The following is a 26,928-nucleotide window of genomic DNA, read 5'->3' as shown; positions in this document are numbered from 1 at the left end:
GTGCACACCCATTAGACATGCACACACCCAGATGCCTTCTCCTTGGGTAACATGGGGAAACTAAATGGAAAAGGAGACTGTACAAATCAGGATGAAAAGAAGAAAAAAAAAAAAAAAGAGGATGAGTCAGCTCTGCTCCTGCCTGTCTGAACCAAAGAGAAGCCAGACTGGTATTCATGAGAGATTTTTTTTTTGGAAAAAAAATGATAATGCATCAGATTGATGACAGCCTATAAGATATACTGCAACTGGTATGAAAATTGCTGGTAGGTACTTGAATGTCAGTGACTGCACGGAGTGAATTGTAGGCTGAGTCTCAGAGATTGCCCTAAAGCTGTGTGTATTAACATACAAATACCAAGGAAGTCAAATTTTTGAATTTTTATCTGCTTCAGCTGGAGAGTCACAGAGGTGCATTGCCAAAGTGTCATCCATTGGAGTCAATTGTCACTGCTGTGTTTGTGGGAAGAATGCATCTGGGTTTATTGATAATGTTATTGAGGTGCTTAGAAACACAAGTGTGTGTTTGGTTTATTCTCCCTTTAGTGAGTTATTCTGGGTTTTGGCATTTTGTTAGAATGTTTTGTCAGTTCTAGTCTCCTTTGGAGATCTCTGCTGAGCAGAGCATCAGTAATGGAAAAGCTCTGTATGTCAGAGCTCTCTATTTTCTGTCCTCCAAGAATTGGTTACAAACCTGGATTTGTAACACAGCTTTCTTGTCAATTTTAGGCTAATTTTATTTGTTTGAAGAAAAACTAAGATGAGAGGAGAATATAGGAATTGTGATTTACAGACCTTCTAGTGGGAAGGCTTAGATGCTTCTTGTTTGTTTTTTTCCTTGGTTAAACCACATGAGCTGAAATGCAAGGTAGTGGCCAGAGCTTCCTGTTGATCTCCATCTTACCAACACTTCACCCGTTTTACCTCCTCTGCTGCTCTGCCTGTGCAGGGAAGACAAAATCAATCTTATTCCCACTTGAGAAATAACTTTAGAGATTATGTTTCGGGTTTGGGGGACAAATATTTTAGGTCTTTGATGTCTCCTGCTGTTAAAGAAACACAAAGGAAATTCTGCCTCGTGAAGGGGGTTTGTAACTGGGAGCCCTGAATTTCTGCCTTGGGCTCAGCTGGTTTTAAAACTTGCTTTTAAGGAGCTGTGGCCAATGACTTCACCATTTTGCCTTTGTTGCCATCTTTATAAACTACTCCTGCACCTAAGGAGGTGGTTGTGAGGATTAGTCATTGGTTTTAAAGCTCTTTGAAGATGGCAAGTGGTGTATAATAGCTTAGTGTTTATTAATGGCATGGCTTAGTACCATGAGAGGTTTTTTTACAGCTGATGTGCCAGGACAGGGCCCCAGCAAGTTGGAATTGGAGTTGCTCCATTGATCTCATCCCAGCTGTGCCAGCTGATGACACCTGGTTATCTGGCCCCTGGTTCCTCATCTGGAGGAGCAGGGAGCCCTCCCTCTCACTGCTCTTCTATCAAGTTCTCCTTCCACTGGCCTCCTGCCACAGCGTGTGCCAAGTTTAAAGCTGGTTCTGTGCTTTTGGCTTCATTCCTTCTAAATGTTTTCAGTTTTGTTGGCTTCAACTGATCCCAGTGGCATCTTTCTGTGATGCACTTTATGCAGCTTCTGCTGCTGCTTCTAGTGCAGTAACACTCCTAAAGTTCAACCTATTTTCTTTAATTAAAAAAAAAAAAAAGGTAGTCACTGGTGGGAGAAATTTAATCTTTAAATTTGATTGAATTTAAAACTCAACATAGTGGTTTTAGTGGAACCTTGGAGTAACCAGGAGAAACTATTTGTTTTCTTGCTCACTTTTGAGCCAGTACTGGTACTGATCAAACATGAGTATTGCCATCTGTTGGATGATCTCAAAGAGCTTCAGGACAAGTGCATGAAGAAGACTTGGAGAGCCTTCCTCCACCAGTAAGGAAGCTGAAACAACTTCCCATGGCTCAGGCTGAGGTAACAACTACTGGGTAAAACAGCTCCTGATCCATAGCAGCACATTTATTGTGCTGGATCAAACCCCTCCTCACACCAGCTGGAGTGATTTTCATCTTTTTTCTTTGGTTTGCTCCTCTCACTGACCTCTCCTTTCCTGCACGTCCACAGCTTCATTGCCTGATTCTTTAGTTGATGAGGTTTCAGATCATCATGGTGGGGTCAGCCTGTGGGTTTGTGCAGAGTTCCTGTGAGGAGACAGGAATTTATGGAGAGAGAGCAAAGGGATGGGAGCAGGACCACGTGTGAATACTTTCTCAAAAATTTTAGGCAGGACTAAAAGTAATAGAAGCTCCTCCCTGCCCACCTTTGCTTGCTGATGTTGCTCTTCCTTTATCCTGCTAAGAGGTGTTTCTGACAACATGGGCACAGCTGCACAAGTGTTCTGGGTTCAGAGATGTTTAGTGGAGTAGCCACATCCATTTTACTTGAGCATCAGCTCTTCCTTCACATGGGAATAGAAATTAATTTTGTTTCAAGTTCTGAAAACCTGAAGACATGCTGAATAGATAGAAATGGGTTCTATTTATAGGCTGCAGAATTCCTTTGTACAGTGAACCACTTTGTTTTAATTCAAACTATGTATTCAGCACATTGGGCTTAATTTTATTTAACTACAAGTTTTACGTGCCATTTTCCTGCATTCTAATTGTTTTTTAAATTTGACATAAATCCCAAGTGCAATTAAAAAGTCAGACAACTCATTAAGAAGCTTCATTTACCATTTTTAACATAAAATGTGTTGACTTGCAGAGTGTATTAATTTTTACAGATGCCCAACTGTAAAAAATAGGACAGCTTTCTAGTTCAGCTGGAGTTCTGATTTACAGAGAAATATGCCTTTGTTGTTCTCCCCCAGCAAATCAGCCTTTTGTTAAGAAAAAAGAAGACAAAAAATGCAAAGCAAGGCAGTTCAAGTCGACCACAACTCAAGTATTTTGCCCTCTTGTTTTGCATCAATACATCCTGTAGTCACATGAGAAAAGGTAGGATGGTTGAAGAGAAGGATTGGTGGACAAGCTGGCAATTAGTGTTTCCCAAGGACTGGTCCCAAGATCAGTGTTAATTAATGCATTGACTAATGATACAGCAGAAATTAATGGGATTTGGAGATTTCATCAAAAGAAGAAAACCAGGACATCCCACCAGAAGAATGAATGACTTTAGGACTATTTCCCTGTAAGCAAATGTAACCTCCTGTAACATCAGCTCCAATAGAAAGTTGGGGTTCCTATATTGGAATTTAGAATGTATTAATCTAGCCCAGAAGGCCAATGGCATCCTGGGCTGTGTCAGGAAGAGCGTGGCCAGCAGGTCCAGGGAAGGGATTCTGCCCCTGTGCTCAGCCCTGGGGAGGCCACAGCTTGAGTCCTGTGTCCAGTTCTGGGCCCCTCAGCTCAGGAAGGAGCTTGAGGTGCTGGAGCAGGTCCAGAGAAGAGCAAGGAGGCTGTGAAGGGATCCAGCACAAGTGCTGTGAGGAAGGGCTGAGGGAGCTGGGGGTGTTGAGGCTGGAGAAGAGGAGGCTCAGGGGAGACCTCATCACTCTCTCCAACTCCCTGAAAGGAGGTTGGAGCCAGGGGGGGGTTGGGCTCTTTTCCCAGGCAACTCTCAGCAAGACAAGAGGGCACAAGAGGTCTCAAGTTGTGCCAGGGGAGGTTTAGGTTGGACATTAGAAAGAATTTCTTTCTGGAGAGGGTGATCAGGCATTGGAATGGGCTGCCCAGGGAAGGGGTGGATTCTCCATCCCTGGAGATATTTCCAAAGAGCCTGGATGTGGCACTCAGTGCCATGGGCTGGGAGCCACGGGGGGAGTGGATCAAGGGTTGGACTTGATGAACTCTGAGGTCCCTTCCAACCCAGCCAATGATTCTATGAATCTATGATTCTATGAATCAGTTGTAGGATAATTCCGCTGTCCTCATCACAGTGGTAGATGCCAGGATCACATTTGTCAGCCACGTTATTTCCTCTAGCAACAAGGAAATGTGAATGTCACTGCAACTGGTTTTGGTGTGGCAGTGGTTAAAATGTGGAGTGGCAGTGGTTAAAATGTAGTACGTGTTCCTCATCCATGGAGGAGAAAGATTGATTTCAACTGTAAAAGGCACAGGGGAGGGTGTCTGCTGGAAGTGATCTGGAGAGCAGAGAAGCTGGTTCACAAAACTATTACAGGAGCCTGGATGGTAAGCCAGGAAGAAGAAAAGGCAGAGAAAAATGATATTCCTTCTCTATAAATACACTGGCATAAATGCCAGAGAGGGAGAAGGGTTATTTAAGTGAAATGACAATCCTGGCACAGGAACAAATGGCTCTGAATAAGTTTAGGCTGGAATTGAGGAGAATGGCTTCAAACCAAGTGAGGTTCTTGAATAGCTTTCTAAAGGGAATTGGGTAACAAGGGCTAAAAATGTGATTACTGGGAAGATGGAGCCTGATAAATGTATTAATGGGATTACACAATGTGGTTGACTTCGGTATTAAGGGATCAAACTCAGGATTTCCAGTCCTGTGCTTTTGCAAATACATTTAAGAATCCTGCAGGTATGAGAAAAAAAAAACTTAGAAAGTCTTTGTTTTAAGAAATATTTTTGTAATGATTCAGCTTTGAGATGGTTTCCTTCTTTCTAATGCACTAATATCTGAATTGAGTGAACTGCAGAAAGAAGGAAGTACCTGTATGGGAAAAAGGAGAAGCTGGTATCTGTTACCCTGTTTTAGTGGTCAATTTTGGCAGCAGGCTTGTACTGCTTAGATTTTTAAATTGTATTTATTTTTTATTTATTTATTTAAGCATTTTGGTACATTTTAGTAAAGTTAGGACTTCAAATATATTGTATCACTTGGATTGTTCAGTTTGGAGAAAAGGAGGCTGAGGGGTGACCTCTGTGCAGTCTGTGGCTTCCTCACGAAGGGAAGAGATGGGACTGGTTCTGATTTCTTCACTCCTGTGACCAAGGACAGGACTCAGGATTGGGGTGAAGCTGAATCAGGGGAGGTTTAGGTCAGATACCAGAAAAGGTTTTTCACCCAGAGGGCAGCTGAGCAGTGGAACAGCTCCCCAGGGAAGTGGTGACAGCACCAACCCTGAGTTCAAGAAGCATTTGGATGATGCTCTCAGGCACATGGGGTGATCCTGGGGGTGCCCTGCACGGGGACAAGAGTTGGACTCCATGATCCTGATGGATCCCTTCCAGCTCAGCATATTCTATTATTGTATAATTTTTAATGACAATTATTTGTTGTTGTTTAACTTTGTAATGATGCTTTTTAAAAAACCTGCAGCACTTAATGCACACTAGCATTTATCATCAATCTCATTGTTCTCTTTATCAATCTCCATTTTCCCCCCTCTTATCAGTCCCCTGATTTCTTGTCACTTTTCTATAATTCCAATAAATAGGATGAACTGCCTTCTTCTGAAAAGAAACCAGTTATTTTATCAGAGATGGGTGCCAAGTTATTTTAGTACTTCAATCTCCCAGTGCACTTTAGGCTCTGTATTTCATTTGGACTTTGATGATCTTAGAGGGCTTTTCCAGCCTTGATGGTTCCATGCCTTTTCTGTGTTGATTCAGAGTGTTCTCAAGTCTTGTCTGCAACTGACAGCTGTGATTTCCTGGTCCTCCTTCCTTAAGCAGAGAGATTCTGCTTAGAGGTCCCCCCTCTCCATTTTGGGGGGGATGCTGTTTGACATAGGCTGGTACTGATGGGATGTCATGTGGTGACATCAGGGATGGCACTTTCAAACATGGGATGAGAGGGTTCATTCCAGCATTTCTAAGCTTTTATTATGAAGATTTGGTTGGATGGTTGGAAGTAGAAGATCTTTTAAGGCCCCTTCCAACCCAAACCGGTCTGATTCTTTGATTTTATTTTTTTTTTTTTTTAATTTTAGCTGGGGGATTGTGGAGAGCTGTTAGAAATCCTTGTTAGCAGAAATGATATTTTGGCAGCCTGAGCTGTGTAGCTGATGTTCCTCTGGCTGGGAAAATTGCAGGAATTCTTGTAGCCCAGGCTTCCTTCACCCCTGTGTTGGGTGCTCTCTTCATTACTCAGTGGTAAGACAGCAGCATCTGTATTCAGTCTGGGCCTGGCCATGGCTGTCTCCAATCTCCAGCATTTTTTCTTTGCTTCCTTTTGTGTACTTTGTATTTGCTCCTCTGTTTAGGACACAAATGGCAGATGGTTTTTATTCTTGTTTCAAGGTCTTGTAAGTGGCACCATTCAGCCATTCAGCCCCCTCAGCATCCCAAACTAGTTCCCTTAATTACCTCAGCTTTTCTTTTTGAAATCGAAAACCCTGCAAACCTGCTTTTATTTTGCTTAAACTGAACCAATTTGTGGAAAATAGGCTCGAATTGAGTGATCACAAGCAGCTATTACTACAACAGCCTCACTATTTGCCAAAAAGTTTACAGCAGAATCACCTCTGGTTTGCCCATCACCTATTTTGTTGTCTGTTGGCTATTACATCCCAGACTAACAAGGCCCTGCTGTTCATATTTATTCTTCCTTTTATATCTGGAATTTAAGACTCCCTCATCAGCCAGTTCCTTGGAGGATTTCTTCCTCTCTCTCTAGTCATTTTTTAAAAGCTCTCTGCACACATCCAAATCCGATGGTGGGGTCTCCAGTGGACCTCCAGCACAATCCCAGCAGACAGCCTTTTACAGGCTTTTCCCAAAGTGACTTTAATCCAGAAAGATGGTTTTCTGCATGCTATCACTTTGGATTTCTCACAAGCACAGATGATTCACTCAGCTCGCAGGAAGAACCACGGAGCAGCATCCCAAAAGATTATTTTTAACAGTTTTGGAAATGGATTTGGGGTTGCCAAGGGCAGCGTGCACGCTCAGGCCTGACTTGGGTTTGGGGATTTGCAGGTGGGATTTTTTATCTTAACCACCTGTTTCTGTGCTTACCAGCCTTCTTTACTATATGATGGCTGTAATTTCTAACAGATTGGGTTTCTGACAATCACGTAGGAAGAATGATCCCCAGTTTATGCTGTGGTAATTGAACAAGGGGGGGAGGGAGGGGGGGCACAAATGAACCAGCTGGCTTCAGCACACAGGTCCCTGTGAGTGAAGTCTGTTCCTTGAGTCTTCTGTCTCTTCAAGCACTCCTGGCAACCTGGCAGGCTGTCAAGGCCCCTCAAGATTGCATGGACTTAAGGGTGAGCTGAAATCCTTGAGTTTGGTTGTCTGGTGCAACAAAGCACAAGCTGAAATGATGATTTTTTGCCTGTTTTGCAGTTACTTTTAAGTTTAGACAGGGCTGAATGCTTCATTTAAAAAAAAAAAAAAAAAAAAAAAAAAGTGCTTTTTGTAGGCAAGAGGGTAATGCCCAAGGTAAACTGCTGTTACATGTAGGTGTTTTGGGATTATGTTATATACAAATGAAACAACTGTTTCTTTTTAACTCCTGTTTAAATATAGTTTAAATTATGGAATATTTAGTACAACAGAATAAGCTGTTGCTTGCCAACTTTTCCCTACCAGTGGTTACCAGATGCTTCTGTATTTATAACCTCACCATCTGTTCCAGGGTGGAGTTTGGGGGTAGGTAGGTATTTGGATGTGTCTTCTTTCCTGGATAGCTCTGGAAAACTTCAAAGCATCTGTTTTGAGATGAAGGGGAAGCAGAGTTAGCTGCAATACTCAAAGAATTCAAGGGAATTTTACAGAAAAGCAGGAGATTCCTTTGTGTAGCAAGGGCTCAGAAGGGGAAGGAGCCTTAAGCAGTGCTGGTACTTTGTGCCATTACTCAGTCACCACCAAGATCCACTCAGAGTTTGGCTTGGCTGTCACCAGGCTGGGTTGCTGCTTCCTGCTTTGGACCACATCTTAATATTTACTAAAATTTCCACTGGTATTACAATATGGAAGTATTTTAATGGGAGTCTTTAAAAAATATTTTTGTAGATAAAATTTTTATTTAGATACAGTTTAGATAATTTTTTTTTTGATGCTGGGTGATTCATATCTTACTTTTTTTAGAATAACAGGGTTAAGTCTAGATAAAAAGAGAAACAAAATACCTCATACACATTCACTCTGCTGTAAATCCTGCAGGGGCCCAGCTGAGGATGGGAGAGCAACATTCTTTGATTTTAGGAAAAAATCCTTTGATTTTAGGATTCTCTGTTGGACAGAAAAAGCAGCCCCTGTGCCATGTTGCTCTCACAGTGGCTTGTGAGCAACATCTCTCAGTGTTGGGAAGGCTGCTGCTGGTAGCAGGTTGCTGTTCATGTACCTGGTTTGGCTTGGTACACGCCCATAAAATGGCTCCAAATGGCTCAAAGCATTTAATATTTTAGGAAACTATAAAAATGCAAAAGAAGTGAGGGCTGGGCTCACAGCATTACTGTAGAATTGCTGTGAGGGTAAGAAAAGCTGCTCTGCCTTTGCCTGCTCACACTGTGTCAAGCTCCACCAAGGCCAGGAGGGGTTGGTTTATCAGACTAAAATTGATTTGCTGGTAGTTTTGGGGATGGGGAAAATCGTATTTTGGTCAACAAATCAAGGTTAGAAGCAGCCTTCAGTTGCTAAGGATCTGGGAAATACTGGGGAAGTGTCTCTAACCATCCTCTGAGCCACCTGGTCTCTCATGGTTTATTGATAACCACTGTCCTAAGCTCTCTTATCTTACCTAACTGTTGCTGAAATATGGAAATTACCCTTTTAGGCACTGTGGTTCTGTAGAAGAAAATAACATAGTGTGGTTATGCATGGTTTTACAAACACAGCATTATTAAAGTCACTTAGTTGATTTATCTAGACTGTTTATCCTTCATCAGATGTGTGGCAGTGCAAGTTGCCATACTCCCAGTGTGATCCATAATATTCCACCTTGAACAAAACCTTGTACCCCACTTCTTGCCTTGGGACTTTTCCTTTCAAAGAGCTACATAAAACGAGAAACAGGAACTGTGCCTTTACTAGCAAGGGAAGGGGCATTTCTTTTCCTCACCCCATTTCACTACCAGCCAGTATTTACTCCAAAATCTGCTAAAAGCTTTCATTGCTTTTATAAACTTAACTCTCTTCTGCCACCAGGATCTGGTTCCCCTGTGGAGGATGCTGATAGTTCACTGCATTTGCTGTTTGGATCCCAGCTGGGGCTGCACTGAGTCCAAACTACAATTAGCATTTGGGAGGGAAAAATCTGGATGTTGGTAATTGATTCTTAGGCTAACTTTTCCTTTCCCAACATAGATATTGCCACTGAGGGCTTAATTTCATCCTCTAGCCCTTGGCTGGGCTTTCTGGCCAGCAGTAGGGTGTATTGTTACAATACTTCTGGTGCCCATTGGGTCTTCTAAGGGCTTTTTTTAAACATACTGAGATGCCTTTATCTAAATAGCTGAAATGCAGCTATTTAGGCTGCAAAGCCTGGCAGCTGCTTTAACAGCAGGAGCAGGACCAGGCCACTGCTTTTATGACATAAAGTAAGGAGAAAAGGAAAAAAAAATCCTTATCCATTAAAAACAGCAAGGAGAATTGTCAGAACATAATTACCTAAACTGGAATTTGGCCAGTACCCCAGATTAACATTTCCTCTCTTGTCAAGTGTGCTGTGGGATACCTGGTGGCCAAAAGCAGTCCAAGTCTCAGCAGGATGAAAAACTGAGCTTTGCTGTGTAGTTGTTCCACAGTGGCTGAGAGATGTGGATGATCTGTTCAGCACCTACAGCACCCTGGGGCTAAAAAGTGACTGAATCCCATGAAATCTGATGGGAGTGTCTGAGGTTGAGAGTGTGGCTGAAAAGCATTCTAAAGAAACTTGTAAAATCCAAAATTGTTCCAGCCTCAGTCTGTGGAAGGGAGGAGAAAGAGGTTAAAAAAGATTTACCAAAAGGTCTGTGGCAGAGAAAAGATGAAAGTTCAGGGTCCTCCCCTCAGCTTGTTGTTCCCTTGAGGAGCAATGGGTGTTTTTCTGAGGTTTATTTCAGGCCATGGAAGCGTGCCATGGCATCAGCTGGCTCTGAAACTCCTTAATTCCTGCTTGAAAGGACTCGATGTGGTTTATAGCAGATTGGAGACACCAGGATGTTGGATGTCAGAAATGGTTACAATTAAGTGGGATGAGGAATTTGGTGTGGGTGAGAAGAGGTAAAGTGGAGACCAAGTAAAGGAGGAGACAAAGGTGTGATGGCATTCACTGTATTAAATAAACTGCAGCTGCCAACTGCAGAGCTGTGTAGAAGGCAGTGTCAGGGAAGTTCCCAGCATGAAGGGGAACTATAGAGGGGGCTAAATAAGTTGTTCTGTGAGCAGTGGGACTCATGAGGCCAGTTTTGTCTTAGATTTTATCTGTTCCCTCCATTTTTGATTGCCACCGTTTCCTCTGTCTCCTCAGGTGTGTGCCAGCACAGGCCCTCACCCCATTTTCCTTTCCCACCACCCCCAAACCTCCCTCCTTCTTGTCCTTCTGCAAATCCCTATATCCCTCTTTATTGCTACCTCCTGGTAGCCCCAGGCACCTCCCTGGTAGCCCCAAACCACTTATTAGCTGGCTGGAAATATCCCACTGGGATAGCTGGGTGGTAGCCTGGTGGCTTAGTTGGTGACCAGGTTGAACAGAAGTGGGGAGATCTGAACTGTTCTGGTTTGTTTTTTTTGGTGTCTTTGCAAGGCAGCTGCAGGCTTTCATACAGCAGATGTAACATTTTTACACCTCTGCCCCTCAATTAAAAGTCACCAAGGAGTTTGAAAAGTCTTTACCAGGACTGGTGCTGTGCAGACTGTTGGTGCTGGGCATTAAGGCCTTTTCCTTTGGGAAGCCAGGCTGAGAAGCTGCTCGGAGTAAAAGGCTTCTTCCCTGCTAGGGAAAGAGCCAGGCAACTTTCTGTGCAACTTCTGTGCTTGTTTAAACTCTTATTTATCATAGGTTACAGACTTTGCCCATTAGGATCCACTTCTGACATGAAAGTTTTACTTGTGTTCTTGAAAATGCATGAGAAAACACAAGTCTAGGTAGCAGAAAACGTGGAAAATGAGGATATCTGAACATGGTAATTTTGCTGTTGGGATATGCGGAAGGCAGGCGAGCACTGGATTTCTGGCTTGGTGGAAGGAAACTGAAAACTCCCCTTTAATACTGATTTTTTACATTAGAATAAGAAGGGTAAGCACACAGAGGAGGGGATTAAATTTGAAGCTGTTTTCATCCATATAAAGTCTAATAGCCTTGGTAACTCCTGAGCTTTCCAAACTGGCTGCTGGTCCTGAAATCTTTTCTTTTGGGAGCTAGAGGAATTATTCTCTTGAGTTGTGTCCTGAAGTGCACATTCTCCATTTTTTATTTCTTCTTCAAGGTCTTGAAGAATTTAATGTCTCCTTTGCACTCTTTGTGCAGTGCTCCTGGTAGAGCTGGGTGGAACAGAAAAATCTCAAGCCATGGTAGAGTGGGAACAGATGTGTGTGTGAGGACAATGTGGGTGTGTTCAATGATTTGGATGTTTTGTTTTGTACTGTGCAATGCAGTCATAGTCTCTTTTTTTTTTTTTCCCTGAAAAATACCAACTACTGTTTCTTAGAGCCTTTGAACCTGCTGTACCTATTCCTACTTTTCAGTACAGCATGTTCTCTGCTTCTGAGATTGGATTTTCTGTTCTTTATGAAAGGGTAGACCTGTGGCCCCCTGCCTTGCCTCCCACTGTTTTTTCATCTCAGTGTAGAAGTTAAGTTTCTCCTTGCATTCTTTACACATGTGTAAATGACCTGTTAAAAAGTGCAGAGTGGTGAAGCAGTTCTTGGGAGTTTTGAAGTGCTCATGTTTTATTAAATCTGAGATTCCTGAAGCTTTGTGGCCAGGGACAGACTACAGTTGCCACCTTCTCCCCTATACTTCTTGCAAAAATTCTCTAATCCCCCCAGAGCTGTCAGGTTGTGCACTCTGGAGTGGGATTTGATTCCCATAGATATGAATGGTTTTCACGTGTCCCCTAAATTATATAATTAGTTACAGTGCATAAAGCAATGAAGCAGTACCAAACCTGATTGACTTGGCTTCATTGAGAGATCCTGGCACCATTACTTGCCTATTTTTTCCCTTTATTTCCCCACTGCTTTTTTTTTTTTCCCTTTAGCTTCTATCACCATCTGTTACATGCTATGTTCAGTAGTTGTCACCCTAAATTTTACATAGATTCTGTGACTTAACAGCATTTAACCACTTATAACATTTAATACCACTCTAGTATTTAAAAGTACTGTGTCCAGAATGAGTGATAATTTGTGCTGTTAATACAAACCCTCCAGGTTCGATGTTGATGTAATTTTGTAACAAATTTGCATCTGCAGTGGTATTTTAGTTCCAATAAGCAGACTTTGCAGTCTGTCTTTTGTGCTTAGATCAGCTTCCCAAAATAGAATAAATACAATCACAGAATTGTTGTGGTTGGACAAGACCTTTAAGATCATCGAGTCCACCCATTAACCTAACTCCACCAAATCCAGTGCTAAACCACGTCCCTAAGCACCAAATCTCCACATCTTTGAAACGCCTCCAGGGATGGTGGTTCGATCATCTCCCTGGCCAGCCTGTTTTCATGTTTGATAACCCTTTCCGTGAAGAATATTCTTCTAAAATCCCATCTAAACCTCCTCTGGTACAATTTGAGGCCATTTCCCTTCATCATACCACTTGTAAGCTGAGAGAAGAGATGGACCCCCACCTAGGAAAGTGAGGAGGTCTCTCCTCAGCCTCCTTTCCTCCAGACTCAACAACCCCATAACCCAACCTTTGCCTCGAGTCACCTGGACGTCTCTCCTCAGCCTCCTTTCCTCCGGACTAAACAACCCAATAACCCCTTTTGCCTGGAGTCACCTGGGCGTCTCTCTGGAGGATCAGTCCCAACCTTCACGGCCACCACAGCACCAACTGTGGTGCATGAACCGAGATTGCCACCAATCCACGGATCCACCCCCAGCCTTGCAGCGGCGTTTGCGGGAAGGGGGAGGGGAGGCAGATGAGGAAGAGCCAGGGCTGCCGTGACTGAAGTGCTGTGAGGCGGTTGCCAGTGCCAGGCAGTGCGGGGCACTGAGGGGACGGCGCTTCCCCTCTGAGGAGAAGAGAGACAGCGCAGCACGCGCCCTCCTTTCGGCGGGAAGAGCGGCGCCGAGCAGCGCGCATGCGCAGCGGAGGGCGGGCGGCTTCTGAGGGGGGGGGAGCAGCGGCTGCTCCGCCTCCTTCAGCGTTTAAAGGGACAGAGCTGCGCTTGGATTTGCCGCCCTGCTCCCTTCCTCAGAGCCGGCAGAGGGTAAGGGAGTAACTCTGTGAGTCCTCGCCAGCTTTGGGCCCTTCCTTTCCGCGCTGGAAACGCTTCGGTTGTTCTCGGCAAGTTCCGGAGTCAGAAATCTCCTCCTTTCGCGTTTTCTGCTCGTCTCCCCTTCAGGTCTTCGGTTACCTCCGTCTCCTGTTCGTTTATCTCCGCTCACCGTTCGGATAAAGCCGTTAAGTTCCGCCACCCCTTTCGGCAACTTCCGCCGGTTCGGTCGGAAATGGCCGAAGACGTGAGGGATTCAGCTGTTTAAGGGAGAAAACCGGCCGGCTTCTCGGAACAAACCAACTGTGTCCGGAGCGTGGGGGGGGGGGGCGGGAGGGAGGGGGGGGGGGAAAGCGGCAGAGGGCGGACGGAGGGGGAAGATAAGGCAGCGGCTATGGCTCCCCCCACGGCCACTCGCGGAGGGCGGCACAGCGGGCTCCGGGACCGCGGCTCCGCCAGGAGGGTGAAGTGAGGGCGCCGAGAGGTAGGGTGGATCGTACCACGTATGCGTGTGTGGGGGGGGAAAGCGACTCGCAGGGGTAGCACCCCCTTATATCCCCTCACACCCCCTTTACCGCCCCTCGGGGGGGGAAATCCGTGGGGCCGGGTGAGTGGCGGGGGTGGTACAGTCCGGAGGAACCCCCCCTCCATGAGGCGGGGAAGGGGGGAGGAGGCCTCTTCTCTGCCCCGCTGAGGGGAAGGCCGGGGGATAGGGTCCCTCAAGGCTGGGGTGAGGGGGTTTCCCTCAGGGCTGAGGAGACTGTGAGGGGATCTCTCACCCTGTGAGGGGGTGGGTGTCTGTCTCCCAGGGCGAGAGACGCTGCAGGGGTGGGGTGTGGGGTTGTGTGGGGGTGTGGGGTGTCCCACAAGGCTGAGGGACCCTCATGGCGGGAAGGTTGCGACAGCACCTGGTGCCGCTGACAGCCTTCCCGCCCGCCCTCCTTCCCTCCGCTTTCCACTCACTCTGCCAGGGGCCGGGGGAGCAGGCGACCCTGAACACCCCCTCCCCGCCTCATCCTCTCAGCCCCGGCTGCCTGCGGCAGCTCCCGCGCTTCGTGGGGAGGAAACCTCCCCCGTGACCGCCGCGTTCCCCCTTCGTCCCGCTCCGGGGAAGGTTTCGGTACCGGGAGGAGGGGGTGGTTTCTTGAGGCCTAGGGCCCGGTTCGGCGGTCTCCAGAAAGTGCTGGCCCCGTCCCGCGTGTTGCTGTCTCTCGGAGCTATCCCGTGGCGTGGAAACTTGACAAACCCCACGCAGACAGGTCGTTCCCCCGGATCCGTGCGTGGTCCCTGCTGGTCCTGAGTGGGGTTTTGCCTCCTGAGATGGTGAGGAACAGAAAGGACGAGGCAGTTCCCTGCCTGAGCTTCTCAGCCTTTCTCCTATGCTCGTGTTACACTCCTCGGAATTCTTTGCTGAAGTTGAGGTTCTTGCTATATTTTTCCAGCTGTTTTCCCCACATGAGGTCTCTTCTTACTCAAAAAACATATAAGGGGGCTTTCCTCAATCAAATTTTTTACCAGTGCAGGCTAATGCATTGCAGCTGATTGCCTAGCATCCCATTCTGCTGGTACAAAACCAAACAATTTGGAGCCTGGAGGGGGCTGGAAACAGTTAAAACAGGATTAAGGATTCACAAAGGTGCTGAGAAGCTTTCTAGATATGCAGTTATGTTGCTGTGTGTGTTAAATTCCAAACATTGAGAGTCTGATCGAGTAGTTTCTGATATCTTGTTGCTTATGTGTGTGCCTGATAAAGTGGGTTTGTTGCTATCCTGATATGATCACTTGGCTTTAAAATTTCTGTGGTTTTGTGCTGCAAATCTATGAAGAAGATTAATTATCTTTGTTTCCTGAAAGGACAGTCACATGTAGGTGATTATCTTGCAGATATTTCTGGTTTCAGGGAGAAATCTACATATGTGAGATGCTGAGGTCTAAAACAGATGTTACAAATGTAATTTGATCCTTGTTTCTATTGTACTTAAGATAGTATGGTTTTTGGAGTATTTGCTGTGTTTTGGAGTTTTTTTATCAAATAATGAATAATGTTAAGCTAGTTTCTTTCCAGAAGTAGCATCAGAAATGAACCACAGGCTGATCATGTGGTAAGGGCGAGAGAAAACTGTTCTTCCTCTAAGAAGCCCCTTAACTTCATGTGCCATCTGAGAGCCTGATTGTTACATGTAGCATTATCTTTATTCCCCCATGGCTCTGGGATGCCTCTTCTTTTCAGTTTTTCATTCCAAAAATGGGAGTTTGTGTCGGTTCAGCTCAGTGCTAAAGAGATTCTGGAGCAGGGGTAGTTGACTGTCTGGATTTGAGCACAGTACAGCCAAATTCTCCTGGCAGCTCAGCTGTGGTACAGACAGTTCTTGAACTTCTTGCTGTCTTTTTGCAGAAGGGAAGTTCAAAATAGTTTTCTGAAATTCTCTTAATTTCCAAGCGTTGGCTCTTGTGTTTGTTTGCATGTGAGGATGGACTGTGGCATTTTTCAAGTCGGAGCAAAACCAGCAAATAATGCAAAACAAGAAAAACATGATTGCTGAATTGCCTTCACTTACACTCATTCTCAGTGATACATGGCAAAAACAGAGGGCTCTTTGTGTACTGTTGAGGTGGGATGGAAAAGATCATCATCATCATCATCTTTCCTTGAGGATTTGGCTTTCTGGGACTGTTCAGCTGAGGAGTAAAATGTTGTGTTCCCAGGGCTTGCTTGCATATGTAAAGGCAGAGTCCATCTCAGTTCTGTTTTCTGTGACAATTATGTCTTGAAATGCCATGATACCATCATCTTTAAGTTTGTAGAGTTTGTCTCTTTACTTCTGGCTGGTTATATTTGTTCTTTTATTCTGTTTTTTCCTGTTTATTGTTGGTTTGTTTGTTTGTTTTCCCCCTTGTTGTTCAGCTCTTACCACCTTTTCCAGTTGCCTGGCCAGTCTTCTCAGGGCATTCCTCACAGCAGTGATTTCACCGAGGTGGGAAGTGCTGCAAACCCCAATCGTTTGAAGCCAGAATCACAGCAGTTGAATGTGAATTGGTTCCTAGTCCAGAGGCAATTTCCTTCATTTGGAAACCCCACAAAAACACAAAACTGGAAGGCACCTTTGGATCGTTGGATTCCACCTCCTCATCTGTACACAGGTCCTCCAGGTGCCTGTTGTGTTACTTCTTTACTATCTCTGCTAAACACCCCTTTTTGAGGGGCAGGAACACACTGAGAACATTGAAGCAGTTCTGAGGCTGGGGTTTCGATTGGGGGTGGAATTTTTGCTGCTACTGTAACGAATAAATCCTATGTCTTAGCCACCCAGCAAGCAAACTGTGTGGGGTTTTTGTTTGCTTCCTTGTGAAAAAGGGCAATGAGGAGTCTCAGTACCTGTGCTGACACAGGCTGTGCTTGCTGGGCTAAAGCTAGCATAGGTGTGCTCACCCTTCTGAGGTTGCAGTTTAGCCATATCCTCAAAAAAGCCCACCGTGTTTTTGTTTCGTTTTGTTTTTCTCGGAGAACACTTGAAAGTCCTGTTTACTGAGGATTGTCTTGGTCGAATTTGGCTCCTTGCAGCTTTTAGACAGCTTTTTCTCAGATGCAAATGGTGTTGGTGGATGCTGCCTGCAAAGAGGTGCAAAGCCAGCTTGAGGTTTTGGGGTTTGTTGGGAAGGATAAAGGCAGAAGCATGTAGAGCTCTGTGGCTTACAGCAATCGATCCCCGGATTGTCTGGGCGTAGGGAGCCTTGAGTGCTGGCCCAGGTAAATTGATGTTGTTGCAGGGCCAGTTTTGAAGTGCAAATTGAAATCCCATTTCTGTGAAATCATTGCTATTAGTTAATTGATGTCTGTTTTGAGGACTGGCTAATCTATCACAGGATGGATTTGAAAGGATATTTTGTAGCATCTGCCTCGACTTGCTGGTCGTGCCATAAGCAACTAAAGAAATTTTAAAGCAGGTTTCTATCTGTATTTTTTTTTTTAGTTTAGCGTTTGCTGAGGAAGCTTTCAATACCCAGTCTTTCATACAAGGAGTGTGTAGGTGTGCTGTGCTCCCTCTGCTGGCATCTGCCCCAGCTAACTCGGGGTGAGTGCACTACAGTTTCTCAGGGCTATGTTGATGAAACCACTAATACTACAAAGTGACCTCATTAACAAAATAAGTATAGAAAATCGGGGCTCATACATCGAGCAGTCCAATCTTTTATGTTTGTTGGGAAGGAGTGTATCATAAAACTCCAACAGGTAATCTGTTGCCACTAGTGGATGGAAAGGAGTTTGGGTTTTGTTTGTTTGTGTGGTGGTTTTTTGGGTTTTTTTAAGGTGTGTTTCTTAAGTACACTCAGAATTACTGTGCTGACAGTTTCTTAAATGGTTGGGATCTCATGTCTGGGGTTGGGGCTGTGTGCATTTTCTGCCTGTTCCCTGCCCTCCTTCTTGTCCATGAATTTTCACAGAAAATCACAGAATTTACCTTGGTTGGAACAGACCTTCAACATCATAGAGTCCAACTGTTAACCTAACACTGCACATTTTGGTGCATTAGGAAAATGTGTCACTTTTCTAATGCAAATGGCTGCCTGAGAGTAATACCAGAACATGGGAATAACCCATGAATGTTAAGAAACCCCCTCAAGTTTCTTCTAATGCAAAACACTAACAACATTTCTCACTGCAGAGGTGACACTTTTATTTCCTTTTAATGTACAGTTTCCAGCTGGGTGGCCTTTTATCTGTCTTGTTTCATAAAATATTTTATTTTATGATTCAAAATACTCGCAGGTGTCTTCTTATCTGACTTTTTTCTTAGGGATAGTGGCAGTGCAGGTAGCCTGAGGTTTGTTTCCATTCCTGTTGTGTTTTGGTATGAGTGCTGCTGTGCTGAAGTGTATGTTCTGACATCTGACTGTGTAGGATGAGCTCACTTACTGTTTTGTTTTAGCTCTTCTGTGTCACATGAAAAGATCATGGAGCTATGTAGTCATCTCAAATCTGTGCCAGTGTATTGGTCATCTGTGAATTCATTTGAAAGTGAATTATATTTATTTGAAAGCCAAAATGCCATAAATTATGCCAGGCATGTATTGTCTTCCTTTGGGGACACTTCTTGTCAGGTTGAGTACTTTCTAACTCCTGTCAAATAGATGAGGAATTCAAGTTTGGCAACTTCATGTGAGAGAAGGGCAAGTAGGCTGATAAAGGGTCTGGAGAAGAGACCCTATGAGGACAGGCTGAGGGAACTGGGGCTGTTCAGCTTGCAGAAGAGGAGGTTGAGGGGAGACCTTATTTCTTTCTAAAGTTACCACAAAGAAGGTTGTAGTGGGACAGTTGGCCTCTTTTCCCTGGTGACCAATGATAGAACAAGAGGAAATGGGGTCAAGCCCCCCCAGGGGAGAATCATGTTGGATATAAGAAAAAAAATCTTCACAGAAAGAGTGGTGAAGCATTGGAACAGGCTGCCCAGGGGGTTGTGGAGGCACCATCCCTGGAGGTGTTCAAAAGACAGGTAGATGAGGTGCTACAGGGGTTTTGGTTTAGTGTTTGGGGTCATAGGGTGTTAGAGGTCTTTTCCAACCTTAATGATTCCATGATTCTGTGTGGGAATTTGGGTCCTCTGCTTTTATAAAACAGTACAATTAAAAACATCAATATTACGTTGTCCCATCAACACATCTCGATTTTCCATGTGAAGATGAGCTTGCTTTCCCCCATCCCATACATACCCCACATTCTGGGTCCACGTTCACCTTCTGAATCTGACAGAATTAATGGAATTAACCACGTCATCACTGGATGTGGGAAGGACTTTTTTTTTATTTTTTTTTTTCTTCCTTTGATTAAATGCCCCCGCATCATATGCGATGCTGCTGCAGTGCACTGGGATGAAATTTGTACATGTCTTTTTGTGCTTCTATTATGGGCTTGAGGAAGTAATTATACTGCAGGTCTGCTCTGTGTAGGCACTTAGTGGGAAGAGATGTGTTCTGGGTTGTGTTGGTGGTGAGTGGAGTATGTGCTGTGGAGTGCTGCTGACATCCAGATGATGCCTGCAAGAAGCTGGCATGAAAGTGTTGGAGCTTGTGACAAGAAGAGCTGCCAAACAAGTGGGGAGCCTCAAAGCTGAGAGCAGAGCCTAAATATATAGAGCAAGGGTGTGAACCTCTATGGAAGGGGTCAATAAAGTCTAAGCAAAGCAGTCCTGAATTCACTACTGGGAGCCTCTCTGTCTGCAGGGAAGGGTCTGCAAAAAAATAGGCTGGAAACCTTTGATATAAGTTGAGTAGTAACATCAAAGATGTGATGTGTAACCATGGGCAGGAGGCAGGACAGTGTGATCCTGGCTTTCTCATACAGAGGTAACTGGCTGGGCAGGTAACATCTGATACAGACTGCCTGAAAAAACACTGTACATCTAATATATTTCATGCTAACATCATTCTCAGATGATTAATCAAGATAGCAGTCCCATAGCAAATGGGAATTTAAAAAAAACCCAACAACCCATGCATTGTTTGGGTAAGATTTTTTTTTTTTTTTCCTGAGGCATCTCTCCCAGGAAGACCTGGGTACTTGTAAATGAATCTGCCGCCTACCTCTTCTACCTTCATTTTAATGTGGGGATTGAGGAGGAGCCAGCTATCGGAAAACCAGCCAGAGATGGATGCCTTGGAAAGTTGCCACTAATTACTGTGGCGTCTGGCAATTAGCTGTTGTTAAGCCTTTCCTTGCAAGTCCTCAACCGTGTGCATCAGGAAACAAAAACACAAGGACCTGGAGAAAGGCATGAGCTGTCCTTGTAATGATCTTGTTAAAAAAGTTCTGGCTGGTTGATCTTACTTCAACACAGAACAGTCTTGATTCTGATATCTTTCCTTTCTAGTGGAGCAGGTAGGATTTGATGGACCCAGAAGACCTTTGGGTTTTTTTTTTGCTGTTGGGTTCTGTCATAATCTGCAAACTTCTTATGCTCATTACCTATAAAACGAGTTTGAGGCTACGTTTCTTCCTGGGAAATCTATAAATCAGTGACTTCTGCAAAGTGCTATTGATGTTAATCGTTGAGTTCCTAAAAAAAAAATTAAAAAATTAAGATTTAATGAAAATAATTATTAAAAGGTTCAAAGAAATCTTGAGGCTGGTTTCTCACATTTGCCTCCAGGGTCTTCTGACTTTGTTTTTACTTTGTGGCAGTGATGAATAGCACCAAGCCTTTTGCTTGCAAGTGTCCCAAGGGTGTAGTTAGTTAGGAGTAAAGATTGAGCTGGAGCTGGCAGGTATCTCAAGGCCTTTGTACAGAAGCTAATTTGCCCCCAGCCCCTCAGGAATCAGCCCTGCTCTTTCCCTGGAAATGACTTTTCCATTGCCAAGACAATGATGATTTTGATTAGAAAGGCCAGGCAGTACAATTATTTCTTCCTTGTCAAAGGATGTGTCAGGGAACAAGATTTTTTTTTTTTTTTTTTTTTGCATCAGTCACTGGTGTTTTGGATGACATTGCTCAAGCAGCAAGGCCCAGAGCATCTTCTGGAGTAGTTTGTACAAGTACAACTCAGGCTTTGCACCAACTTGCTCCTCTGTATAATTCCACTGACTTGGAAGGAGTGACATGTAATCTCCAGATAGATCTGGAGTCTGTTTTAATATGCATCTCTGATCTATAATACATGTGCCAGCACGGTGATCCTTTGGTTACCACTGAAAGCAGCTCTATCTGGGACAGAAAGTGGCAGCTGTTTGACAAATGTAATAGAGTAGAAATTATAAAAGGAACCAAAGTGAATTTCCTCCCCTTAAAACTGATGAAAGCAGCAGCAGCATTGCCAGTATTTCTTGCCAGCTCAATGCTGCTTTGCAGGGGTGTCTTGCTTGGACACTTTGCTGTCCCTGTACCTATTTTTAGCCTGTTTACCAAAAACTGTTTGGGTGCCTCTTGAGGGAGTCCTGTGTTAACTCCTGTCTGTTTGTGTGTTTATGTGGAGCCTTTTGGGGAGGGAGGACATTGAACCTGGGCTCTTCTCTTGCCTTCCCCTGCCTTATAAATCTGTAGGAAATGGAGGTGAGCGTTTCCATAGCATCTGAGTGTGTGTGTGGCAGTGCTGCTGTGATGCAGAGGTACTGCCCACTACCTGTTGACACCAACCTTTGGATCTGGGATTCATGACAGGGTTGAGCTGATGCCATAGCTTTCTGCTAGAGGGGATGGCCACGGTCCCTTTGCCTCTCTCATCTCTGCAGTCCCTGTCATTTCTATGATGCCTTGGTCATTTAGTTTGATAATCCAACTGCTTGAGGGTATTTTGAGGGGGGAGGTGAGTGGTTTCCTTAGGAGTAGAATTTGGGGGGAGGCTGCTAGACACCTTTTCTCTCATTTTTTTCTTAGTGTCAGTTCACTGTCTCCATGATCCTGCATAAGGATGTTCCTGCCTCAAGCCCAACTTGCTTCTCCCCAGAGGTGAGATGGGAATCCTACATAGGAAGGGGACCCACTCTCTTGGCAGGGGGTATCTCTGTTTTTATCCAGCTCTGGTACTCTGAGTTTTGTTTCCCCAAGGCTGTGTAGGAGCTGGCCTGTTCCTGTTGCTCAGGAGGAGAAGCAAGAAGTGGGGTTTGCTGTGCATCTGCTGCTGGAGGGGATGGCTGAGCATTGCAAGGCTTGGGGACGTGTAGAACAGGCAGTGGGACAGTGACAGAGCTGCTGTGCTGTGTCAGAGGTCTGCTCCAGCACTCTTATCTTTATTGCAAATCTAGAGTCTGCTCAGGACCAAGGAGGGTAATTTAATGAAGCAAGGGGGGACTTGTTATAAATGGAGGTGCTGAATGGACAAGAGTAGCTCCCTGTTGTATATGACTATGAAGGTCACTGGAATAGGATGCTCATTTTTCAGCTCCTGCATGCTGCTGGGTGAAGCTGAGGTTTGTGCTGACACATGCAGTTCCTCTTAATGGGGACTGGAGTTGTTCTGAAAGAAGCAAATGCCCCGTTTTAAAGGCAGCTTGGCAGGGAGACAGCTGGAAAGACACGTGGTAACAGTACAAATCTTTTCAGACTTTGGTGCTTCTTTTTATTGCCTGACTTTGTATTCTGAGGCCTTCTGACTATATCTGCTGCTTGTCTGCTGTGAGAAATTAATAATCTTCCTTATTCCCCATCCATGGGAAGGAATGTCTTCATTCCAGCCCCAGTTTAAGGGCAGATGAGATCTGTTTTGGGAACTGCATTATGCAAAAAACGAAGAGGAACCAAACAGCAGTGTAGCCTACTTACTTTGAAATGCTGTCTTAATGGTTCCTTGTTATTCATGTAATTATTTAACTGGCTCTAGGATCCTTGGGATTATCACTCTTTCCAAGTAATAACTAGAGCAGTAGAGGTGTCTTGTTAAATAGGAGAGAGAAAAAAAAAAAGAATTGGTGTGGGTTGTTTTCAGTATTGCATTTTAGTAATTGTTTGCAGTGACCTTTTGAAAGCTCAGAGAGGAAAATTGTTTGCTTGATTTTCTCCCAGATCAGCTCCTGGCTATCTCAATACAGAGCAAAATTGAGTTGTTTTGTTTTTTTTTTAATTACATTCTGACAGCAAAGACTAGTCTAGTGTGTGCATTACAGTTCTGGCTTTTTTAAAGGTTAAGCTGTCTTTAACAGGACTTCTACATGTGGAGTTTCCTGAGACTTTGGGGATTTTAGTTGGTTTTTTTTTTTTGTTTGTTTGTCTTCTTAAGCCAGGATTGCTTGTCCTTGGTGTTATTTCATAATAATTTTATTTAATTTTTAATATCATTTAATATAATAGGTGAATGATGGTTAAAGGGCTGTGGATTGCTGTTGGATGTAGTTTGGAGTTTTGGTTTGTTTTTTTGGGTTTGTTTGGGTTTTTTTTCATCTTAAGAGGTGATGTGAAAAAAAATCCTTTTTTTTTCCTTTCAAAAAAAAAAATATCTTGTGAGACCTTGTTCCTTGGTGTCACTGGATTGTGGTCACTGTTTGCCTCATCCCACACGAGTAGTGTCTGTGTGAAACCTGCTGTTGTGGGGATCAGACCAGTGGTTCCTCCTTTTACTCTTTCAAAATACCTCTTCCTCTTTCCTCTTCAAATCTGACAACTCTCCAGATTGAAGGGTCAGAAAACCAGATTGTGTGAAACCTCTTAGATCAACTCTGTGTTTGAGTTTTCACATGAGAGCCCATTGCAGTGGGTGCTTTCTGAAGCTGTCCTTGGAGAGCCTCGTCCTTCAGCTGCACAAAGCAAGCTCTGTGAAACCAATGACAAAAAGCAGGTGCTGCAAAATTAGGGTTCTCACAAGTTTCTAAAAAAAAAATTGCACTGACAGAGATCTGTGTCTCCAAAAATTATCTCCACTAGCTCAGTTTGCAGCTGGTCCTTCTCTGCCTCTTGGTCTGGTCCATTCCAGGAGGACTGAAATACCAGAGTTATTTGTGTATGTGATAGATACGAGTTGAGGAATCAAATGGAACCCAACCACGTCTCCTTAGATCCACCTTGAGCTGGAGCTGGATGAGCAGAAGTGTGTGTGATTTCAGCTCCCTAATCAGGCTGGGTTTTGCACATCCTAACTTGAAAAAGTGGGCTTTTCATCCTGCAATCTGAATAGACAGACCCGAAGGGCACTCTGTGTTTCCTGCTGAATTCCAGATAAGATCTTCTGCTGTTTGAACTTGCAAAGCAGTTTAGGGCTCCTGCACAGAGTTTGATCCACCCCTTCATCTCGTTGAGTCTGTTAGGAATGAACGAGGTTCCTCAAGCTGTGAACAGAAGAATGGTTTAGCTTAAAAAAAAACACAAAAAACCAAAACACAAGGAAAAAAAAAAAACCTGCAAACAGATGATGTAATGGCCAAGCTCCATGTTTGAACAGTGGCCAGTATACTAGGGGATAAATCAGAGTTAAATCTATCAGGCTTTCTAATTCCCAAATTCAGCAGAGCTTTGTTCTTTGTGCTTTCAAACACAGAATATGGATGTGTGTCCACTGCTGTTGGTGTGGTTTCCTTCAACTTCTGTACCCAAAGAATTTGCCCAGGGGCCAGAGGAAATGTTGCTATAAACCTTTTGTTGCTATAAACCTTGACATGTATCTTTCTGTTTTTAAGTTTTACTGAATTTAAACCCCAAACCATCTCTTCAGTGAGCTGCAGCACTGCTACCCAGGGTCTTTTAAATTTGGATCTTGTGTGTCTGCAGACTCTTTCCTTATGCCCAGCAAGGTTAGCTCCCTGCAAGATCCCAGGAATTCTGCTGGGTGGAAGTCTCCCTGCTCTGCAGCTGGTTTGGGTTTGCACATGGACTGTTTATTGAGTATCTGGCCTCTCCTCTTCCAGACAGTTATGTACAAAACAAGGAAAACGTAGTTTTCACACAGGTAGCTTTGAATTTCATGAGCATCTTTCTCTGCTGGTGGTAGCTCTGACCCCTGTGATACTTCATGTGTGCTGACAGGAGGGGACTTACTGTGGTTGGTTGTGGATATTTGTATCAACCCTTTTTTTTTTTTTTTTTTCCCACTGGTTATTTTTTTACTGACCTATTCCTTTAGTCTTCAATCTTGGCACCATTTCCAAGGGCTTGTGTGAGTAAAGAACTTTGTCAACTAGCAGGATGAACCAGCACATGCAGTGGGGTTAAGAGTGTGATGGTGGAGGTGGGAGGAAGATCATAGAATCATAGAATTGTCTGGGTTGGAAGGGACCTCAGAGCTCATCAAGTCCAACCCTTGATCCACTCCCCCCGTGGTTCCCAGCCCATGGCACTGAGTGCCACATCCAGGCTCTTTTGAAATATCTCCAGGGATGGAGAATCCACCCCTTCCCTGGGCAGCCCATTCCAATGCCTGAGCACCCTCTCCAGAAAGAAATTCTTTCTCATGTCCAACCTAAACCTCCCCTGGCACAACTTGAGACCTCTTGTGCCCTCTTGTCTTGCTGAGAGTTGCCTGGGAAAAGAGCCCAACCCCCCCCTGGCTCCAACCTCCTTTCAGGGAGTTGGAGAGAGTGATGAGGTCTCCCCTGAGCCTCCTCTTCTCCAGCCTCAACACCCCCAGCTCCCTCAGCCTCTCCTCATAGGATCTGTGCTATAAGGAGAAATTCAAGTTGCAGTGAAAGGAATTCCTTCCATCTCCTCTAGCTGTTTTTTGTCGTAAAGGGCAAAAAATGTCAGCCTTCTAACTTCGAGCATGCTTCATATGAAAGCTGACACAATCTGGGGCAAACCTATTTCATTGCTATGTCATTAACCAACTTGGCATGCTGGGTGGGTTCAGCAGTTTTTCTTCCTTTAAACAGTGCTGGCAGAAAGCTCGGAGTGAGGAGCGCTGACGCTGCGCTCGGGCTGGAGATGTTGCTCAGGAAAACATCACTTTGGGAGAGATCACATCTGTGAGGAGACATTGCTGGCTCACAGCATCATTATCTGCTGGGATTTGCTTGTTTGAAACAACTGAATTTCAGAAGCTTAGAAAAATTGCAGAAGGGGGTGGGAAGCTGAGAGACTCTCCAGCAATTGGTGGTGTCTGAATTTTTTTCCCATGATTTCTCTTGAAAAACTAAAAGTAAGAGTAGTTGGGCCATGTTGCAATGTTTGGTGAAGTTGTGCTTGGTCTGTTCTGTTTGTTATTATTTTATTCATGCTCTGCTCGCTGACTTGACTTCCTCCTCTGTGGCATTATTTTCACATAAATCCTTTTCCTCAGAATTTCCTCATTCTCTGCCAGCTGCAGCACAGCTGTGAGGACACCAGAAAACACGAACTGCTCTTGAGAACTGCTGTGAGATGCAGTTTTGTGATGGAGGCTGGATTGAGCTGGAGCTCCCTGTGTGAGCTGTACTGCCCTATAGCTAGCAGAGATGGGGATGAGCTGAGAACTTGTGGACTGGTTCAGACAACAGGACTTTTGTCTGATTGCCTGGGCAGCCCTGCCCCTCTGAAAGATCTCCCTCACATATGGTGCTGTTCTGGATGTTCCTCGTGAAGCAGTCCTGGTTTGGTGGACTCATCTTGTTCAGCCTGGAGAAAAGAAGGTTGTGGGGAGACCTAAGAGTGACCTTCCAGTGTCTGAAGGGGCTACAGGAAGGGGGGAGAGGGACTGTGTGCAAGGGCCTGGAGGGATAGGATGAGGGGCAATGGGTTTAAATTAGAGAAGAGCAGCTTTAGATTGGATGTGAGGAACAAGTTGTGTCCCATGAGGGCAGTGGAACAATGGCACAGGGTGCCCAGGGAGGGGGTTGAGGCCTCATCCCTGGAGATGTTCAAGGTGAGGCTTGAGGAGGCTCTGAGCACCCTGATCTGGGTGAGGACGTCCCTGATACTGCAGGGGTTGGACTGGGGGAGCTTTAGAGCTCCCTTCCCACCCAAATTATTCTATAATCTCAGGAGACACAGAAGTGGGAGGAGTGGCTGGCAGCCCAGAAGGCTGTGGTGCCATTCATTGTCACCTGGACAGGCTGGAGAGTTGGGCAGGGAGAAACCTAATGAAATTCAACAGGGGCAAACTTGGAGTACTGCATCTGAGGAATTACAATCCCAGCCCAGAACTCCTCCCAGGAGGTTCCATCTTGTGTCTTCCATCCTTTGCTTCAGGGCAGCTCCCTGGGGATGTGGCCTTCAGTGCTTCCTTTGTATCCCTGTGGAACCAGGAGCTGTAGGA

The 26,928-nt window shown here is 44.7% G+C and overlaps 1 protein-coding gene and 1 long non-coding RNA gene across 9 annotated transcripts in view; one reads left to right on the top strand and one right to left on the bottom strand.

Moving 5' to 3' along the window:
• Positions 1 to 1,719: 1,719 nt before the first annotated feature.
• Positions 1,720 to 8,108, bottom strand: LOC139795350 (uncharacterized). Its single transcript, XR_011725459.1, has 3 exons — positions 7,548 to 8,108; positions 2,320 to 2,457; positions 1,720 to 2,200 (listed from the first exon to the last, which is right to left on the bottom strand). It is a non-coding gene; the product is annotated as an uncharacterized lncRNA (long non-coding RNA).
• Positions 8,109 to 13,182: 5,074 nt separating this feature from the next.
• The window catches only part of EXTL3 (exostosin like glycosyltransferase 3), a 155,426-nt gene continuing 141,680 nt past the window's right edge, over positions 13,183 to 26,928 (top strand). For 3 of the 8 annotated variants that reach the window (XM_071742251.1, XM_071742254.1, XM_071742247.1), the window contains exon 1: positions 13,183 to 13,278. The gene's annotated coding sequence lies outside the window, so the exon portion shown is untranslated. Of the gene's footprint in view, positions 13,279 to 13,332; positions 13,356 to 13,613; positions 13,769 to 26,928 lie in introns of those variants that run through there. The other 5 variants (XM_071742250.1, XM_071742244.1, XM_071742246.1 and 2 more) reach the window with 3 other exon arrangements.

The sequence above is a fragment of the Heliangelus exortis genome, chromosome 3 (genome assembly GCF_036169615.1).
Source record: "Heliangelus exortis chromosome 3, bHelExo1.hap1, whole genome shotgun sequence".
Lineage (NCBI taxonomy): Eukaryota > Metazoa > Chordata > Aves > Apodiformes > Trochilidae > Heliangelus > Heliangelus exortis.
The sequence above is the reverse complement of the archived record's forward strand: the minus strand, read 5'-3'. Positions and strand labels throughout refer to the sequence as shown.